Raw genomic sequence first — 7,342 nt, 5'->3', positions numbered from 1 at the left:
CCTTAATGCGTCCACTATTACTAGATAGATTCTAGTGCAGGATATACTAAAGTTTGGCCTTTTCTACGCATGCATGTTTGCACCAAGTTTACACCTCCTGTGCATCGTATACCACTATTCCACTTCATCATGCTTTACTGATAGAGTTATGTGCTTCGGATAAGAAGTGTTAAGCCAAAGACCCAGTTAACCAGTTAACACAGACATATTGCCCTCGCAACTAAAGGGGTAAACTTTAATCTCAGCCGCTGATTTACATCGAAAGTTATAATCTTATTAAGGGGAGTGTACCCAACTACCCGAGCATACTTCAACAAAAAAAGGTTACGAAGTGTTCTATATTTGACCTGTCGTCTCCGATAATAACAAATCATTCTTACTTATTTTGCAGGTAAAAATCATTCCAACTTTGATGATACAAGCCGGTATAGAAAATTGTGTTATGTCATAATGAATTTTTTCTTGTTATTTTTGTATAATTGGTTTCAACTTTTCTTAATCAGGTCTAGGGCCTGATTTCAAATTTAGCAGAGTCCGGTATTTTCTAGGCACGTACGGCCCTGATCCCACCGCCAGATCACATGCAGGGCCACCGGTAGGGTAACTTTCTCTTTAGCTTTATCTTTAACTTGCGAAGCAAAGAATCTGATGATGACTGGTGGATGGAGTGTGCAGAGAGCAAATAATTTTCGCAGCTCTGTTGACAGAAAAGCAAATAAAGCAGCAATGCACCGAATACTACTAATGCTAGGTGTATGCATGCCTGCCTGGACCAGAGATTATTGTATACATATTCCATTCTATACTAGTTCTGGTGAAGCGTGTATGCATACAGTGCAGCTTCGTTTTCTCGTCCACCAAATCGATCTCTACATTTGGCTTCTTCTTAGCTAAGCTAGCTTGTTCTGGCCGGTTCACATAAATCCAGCGCCGCAATCAAGGTAATGTAACGGTGCCAATCGTCTATACTATATATGATCGGCAGGATGCTTCTCCAAATTTGTCAAACTTTTGAAGACATTTTGTAACGAAATAGATACTCCAAATGCTTGCACTAATCCTATTGACATCTGTAGGAAGGAAGAATTAAGCCTGGGGTCTTTGGTGCAGTCCATCAGATCCATGGGTTAGATCGAACGAGCCAACTCAACTCTAAATGAACCTGTAGATCGATTTTAATACATCATGGCGCCGAGGGTACGTAATCCAGTCATGCATCTTGATCTTCAGCAATCAATGCTGCAGGCTTAACTTAGATTATCATTTGTATTATCTTTTGCTTGCTGCCTGTTCACTTTGTGGGCTTGTCTATTTTTTTCACTTTTGTTTGAGAAGAAGAGGAAGCTAATTCCATGCATTGATCATGTATCTAGCTAGACAGGACAAATATGTAGTACTATATGACCCACCTCTTGGGAAGATGCTATCATTCCTCCATTGTCATGGTTTTCTATGTCTGCACTCATTTGGTGAGTGACTTTGTTTTATGAATAGATGATAGTAAATTATTTGCAGCCCAGCTTAACCGTTTCATTGCAGACATTGTAAAGCATATATGTATTCCTAACGAAGTTTTACTAAATAAGTAGAATAGGCAGAGTAATAATGAAATATTATCTTTGTTATTTCTATGTATTATTTATAGTTAAAATATGTCTTATAACTTGATTTTTTTTAATAAACAAAGGTAAAGTGATGAACCTCATCAAATGATTATTCCACACTGCAGGAAATCGAGATCAATGCAAATACCATCGATGATGCAGCAAGAGGGATACTCCGTATTCTGGAGGGTGCGAGCAAACATGAACGGAATATCTACTTCCATGGCTGGTGTGGACTCGGGGCATCCGCTACTCTAAGAATGGTATCCCAACGCTTGAAATCATCATCCACTGAAGAAATGAAGTTTGACAAGGTTGTTCACGTGGATTGCTCATTGTGGCAAGGCATGAGAGCCCTGCAAAAGGCAATTGTTGAGGAGCTGGAGCTTCCCCAATCAGTGATGGCCATCTTCGACTAGCACGATGAGGAGGATGATTTCGATGGGATAGACCAAGTCTCCAGAGGGGTGATACTAGAGGTCACAGAGGAGCTCTTCAGAAAGCTTGTTAACAGTACATTTCTGGTGATTTATCACAACGGGAGCGGACACTATATTGATTTGTACAAGTGTGGTGTCCCTGTAACAATATTTTTGAGTAGCAAGGTGTTGTGGACCTGGGGCAGGAGGCTCCGACTCTATGGCAGATCTGATGTTCATGAAGATGAATTCAGTAGACGTCCGAGTGAGGCTAACATTGCCGTCGGAGGTGTAGAATTTATGGGAAATTTATTACATGAAGAGGTCGCAGAGGTTGCTAAGTACATTGGTATTCTTGAGCCTGACCCAATACTTGAGTGCATCCAGTATATCTGGGCAAGAAGACGTGCCAGCCGTATCGACTGGGGATGCATGCTTCAAACTATTGGGTATGTGATGTCATTATACAAGAGCCATCCAATATATCTGCATGGGAGGTTGGTGATGCTCTGCACAGATACATACACTTGGATTGCATGACGGAGGAAGATATTCCCTATGTTTGGATTGATGGTTCCCTTTCCAGTTCTAATGACTATTGGGTTTCCGCCACACACCAAGCATTGCTACATGACATTGATGTGCTTCCTCCTCAGGCGACATCCTTCTTCCTCCTAGCTGGTGGGAAGGTGATATTACCAGCTAGAATATTCCCAAACAACAATAGGTTGTTGTGCTACATCTATCTTGGTGCACCTTCAGTTTACATCTCCTCCCTTCCTCTGTTGCAGCCACCACTACTAGAAAAAGGCCTACTAATGGCGCACCAGTTTTGCCTACTAATGGCGCATCACTGGTGCGCCATTAGTATCACGCCACTAGTATTTTTTACTAATGGCGCACCACTGGTACGCCACTAGTATTTTTTACTAATGGCGCACCACCCAGTGCGCCATTAGTATATAATACCATGCGCCATTAGTATGTCTCCCAGGGCCATATTTAACCACGTGCTTTGGCACAGTAATGGCGCACTGCGGATGGATGCGCCATTAGTATACTTGGCATACTAATGGCGCACTCTGTAGTGATGCGCCATTAGTATGAATATTAGGTTTTTTTTACTTTTCTGATTTTTGCACAGGTTACAAAATATATTATTTAACAGAATATAGACAGTAGCACACAGCAACAGGAGATTCATCAAATACAATAGAAGATTAGTCTCCGAATGCAATTCATCATATTAGTCTCCGAATTCAAAAGACCGAACAAAGATAAAACATTACAAGTCTCGAGACCGCGAGTATCGAGTTTGTCGGAAGTAATACTAATCCTAACAAGTCCTACTAGTCATCATCATACAACTTCTACTCGTTATTCATAACAAGTCATACGATCATCATCTTGATAGTCATCGAACCAACCCTACTTAATTATTCTTAGCACATGATCATCAGTATTAGGTAGGACCTAAATACCCTATTTAAGCTAAAATAGCATAAAACAATATAGACCCTGACTCTCCATTATGGAGAATGGAGAACATCATATCTCCAATTCTTGCGCTTCGCTTTCTTTTGCTTCCAAGAAGCTCCTTATGACTGTCCATACATTTTTTCCATCCTTTGATTTTCATGTCTCCACTTCTTTTAGAAATCTCGTATGGACAGTTGAGATTCGTAGGACGACCTGGTTGTATGTTCAAAACATTAACACTACCTTTCTGATACATCATATGAGGCACACAATTCTCTGGGATTATCTGTTGAAAAATATAGTAATAACTTCATAGTTAGCAATGATGTACTAGTTTTAGAAGTATGCAAAAGATGCACGGATATCGTAATAGTAAAAATCTTACCAGGGTATCTCCATGGTAATTACCGTAGTTGAACACATGCACTAGTGGCATGTATTTACCATAATGTTGAGGAGTTTGATTGTGGATAATGTAACTCTCAATGTCAGTACAAAATCCGACCAGATGATTTTTCTCCTTGTAAGTTGTTAATTCGGAGCCATCGGTGTAGTGGGTTTTGTCTACCATCTCCTGCACATTCTTTGAACAATAAAAATAAGCTGTCAATGGAAATAAGCTGTCAACTATTTTGAAATAAACAATATAAATTAGCTAATAACTATGTTTGAGAAACTCACATAGCGGTAGAACTGGAGGCATATCAACAAGGACCCAAATGTCCATATTGTCTTGGTTGATGTCAGGATTACCAAGATCCATGGTGATAAGCATAAACTCATCAAAACCATACATCTTGCAAAATGCTTCCCAATTTTTGCAACCAAAATGGGTTACGCTCTCAGAATTATATAGATTTACTTCAAAGTCCACATCGTGATGAGTCCTTAGGTGAATTTTCTTTGTTTCAGAAATTTCATGGTCTTCAAAATCCATCCTCTCCAAGACATAGCGTCTTGCATGGCATGGGATAAGCTATACTCGAATTGTAAAAGATGAAAATTACACGTTGAAATAGTTGAAGTCATGCTTAATTATGAAAATAACACTTGTCGTCGTTGTGTACCGTTTCAACTTCGAAGGTCTCCTTGAGCTTATGCTGAAGCGCCGATCATCGTCCAGGTGAGGCATGTCGCACAGACCTCGATCGTCGTGGCACCAGTCACACTCCGCCGGGAGACTTTCGTCGTCCGATGATGATGACGACATATCCTATATTCATAATTCAAAACTACATCATTTAGGATTTGTCGACACCAAGGCATCCTAAAAGCTAAGCTTTTATCATTTAGGGTTTGTCGACACCGAGGCACCCTAAAAGCCTACGCTTTCATCATTTAGGTTCTTATCGACACCGAGGCACCCTAAAAGCCAAGGTTTTATCATTTAGAATTTGTCGACGTCGAGGCACCCTAAAAGCCTAAGCTTTCATCATTTAGGTTTTGTCGATGCCGAGGCACCCTAAAAGCCTAAGCGTACATCATTTAGGTTCTCATCGACACCGAGGCACCCTATCGAAGCCAAGTTAAGTTTTCATCATTTAGGGTTTATCGATGCCGAGGCACCCTAGGTTGGGCCTAATCACTTGGCTCTATTGCCACCTATGTTGGGTTTATCATCTAGGGTTTATCGATGCTAAGGAGAATTCTAAGTTGGGCCTAATCACTTGGCTCTGTTGCCACCTATGGTTTAATGCATCAAGAATGGCGGGGCAGTTGATCCTACTTAACTAAGTACTAAGATACCCCGGCCAATGCATTAGTCGCAAGTACCCCATATGTCCTATTTTTAGCAAAGTCATGCTAAAATTCACGGAAAATTTCAGCATGACCTTTGCTGAAAATAGGACATATGGAGTACCCGAATTTGCCGGAACGGAAGTTAATCGACATTCTGGCAAACTCAAGGGCCTCTCGGGGTACCTGCAAATTCATCACGACACAATGGTCGGAGACAAAACCCAGCCACAGACCATATGGTCCTCTGCTTTCATATGGAAAAAAATTAGCTCAACTTATGTGAGCTTCCATTCCAGATATAATAGGTCACCAAACAAAAAATCATCCAAATATAATGATACAGCAAAGAAACAGCTTAATCCATGCCTCAGCTTATGAACAGTCATTACTTCAAATACAGAAGAAGGAACAATTTATTTGTGACATAGTTACAAATGATGACAGAATAAAGCAACACCCTGCACTAGCCTAAAAACAAGTGAAGTTTCACCCATATAATAACAACTTTATAAAATCAAAGAAGTTGCTAAAATTTTTGTATCCTTCATATACACTGGAGTACAATGCTTTATAATGTTCCATCATCATTACAGAAAATTGACAATTGTCCATAACAGTTAACTGAAAATTTTGCCTCATAGCTTGGGTGGTTTAAGTACTAGGAGACTTTGTAATGTGCAGTACAGGTGCAGTAACAGGCAATAAAACTGTTACTCCAACTTAACTAAAACAGAAAACAGAAAACTGGAGTACTCAACTTGGTACAGGCAACTTAATTTACTTGAATTCAGGGTACATGCAACTTAATGAAACCCCCAACTTGGTAGAACTAATATAGCCCCTTAAAATTGATTATGATCAAGTTAGGTCTACTTAATGAAATCCTCAACTTGGTAGAACTAATATAGCGCCATATGCAACAATTGATTATGATTATTCAGGAGTATTTCACTCGAAGACAAGTGAAGCTACAACATTGTACTCCAGTTAAATCAGGGTATAGTAAGCTTAAATTTCAGGATACAGTAAGTTTGAATTTCAAGATAAAACACAAATAAAGTTCAGTATAAATCATCACAGGAGTCTTGCTTCAAAATGCGCATGCAGGATTCTATGTTCGCCTCTGTTTTCGAGTTGCTCGACTAGTTGCAACTAGTCGTCGAGTCGCACTAGCAGGGTCGACTCAGCCCGGTGACTGTCGAGCGACTAGTCTCGACTAGTCACGACTAGTCGTGTTTTCTGGGTTGAGTGACTCAATTTTTTTGGGCCCCATCTGTCATACGTTTTTTACTGTATCAAACCACCCCTGGAAACCTAGATCGAACATGGTCCCCTCCCCCCCGACCCAACCCTCTCCTAGGCAGCCGCCGCCGCCCATGGTTGATGGCTTGCTGCTCCTCCCCTGGTTGTTGCTGTTGCTGGTCTACTCCTCCCCTCCTCCCCTGGTTGCTACTACTGGTCTGCTCCTCCCCTCATCCCATGGTTGCTGCTGATGTTGGTCTGCTCCTCCTCTCCTCCCCTGGTTGCTGCCCTCGACCTCCCCTTGTTGCTACTGTACAAATTTCTTACTAATTTGTTCCCTGGATAATTCCAATTCCTTGAGAACATGAATAAAATCAAAATTATCCAGAGGTATATCAACACCCATCATTGATGCTCTAAACATAATCTCCTTAGCTACTTAATTCCCCAACCCTAGCTACTTAATTCTCCAACCCCTTTTCTTGTCCAAAATTCTCCAACCCCTAACCCTAGAACACATCAGAAGGAAATCAAGAGGGGGAAGCGGCTCGGGTGCTCACTAGGCAGGTCGAGGGCGACTCGGGGTAGGCGGAGCTAGTCGAGGCGGCGTGAATTCGGCGTCGAGCGGTGGCGATGGTGGCCGAGGCAGAGGAAATCGGCGGGCGTCGAAGGGCGTCCGAGCTCGTCCGGGTCCTCGTAGTCGAAGAGGAAGACAACAGCGGTCCTCCTGGGCAGGCCGCGCGGTGTTGGACGGCGAGCACAAGGTTGACGCAGGTGGGGCCGCGGGGGGAGGGGGCGCTTGGGCGGGAGGACGTCGAGGGCGCGGGCGCGGGCAGAGGGGGGACGGTGAGGCAGGCG

General features: G+C 42.1%; 1 pseudogene; it reads left to right on the top strand.

Annotated features, from left to right (window-relative positions):
• The first annotated feature begins 787 nt into the window (after positions 1–787).
• The window catches only part of LOC123152777 (uncharacterized), a 78,837-nt pseudogene continuing 72,282 nt past the window's right edge, over positions 788–7,342 (top strand).

Source organism: Triticum aestivum, chromosome 7A (genome assembly GCF_018294505.1).
Source record: "Triticum aestivum cultivar Chinese Spring chromosome 7A, IWGSC CS RefSeq v2.1, whole genome shotgun sequence".
NCBI lineage: Eukaryota > Viridiplantae > Streptophyta > Magnoliopsida > Poales > Poaceae > Triticum > Triticum aestivum.
Note: the sequence above shows the minus strand (reverse complement) of the source record. Positions and strands in the feature narration are given on the sequence as shown.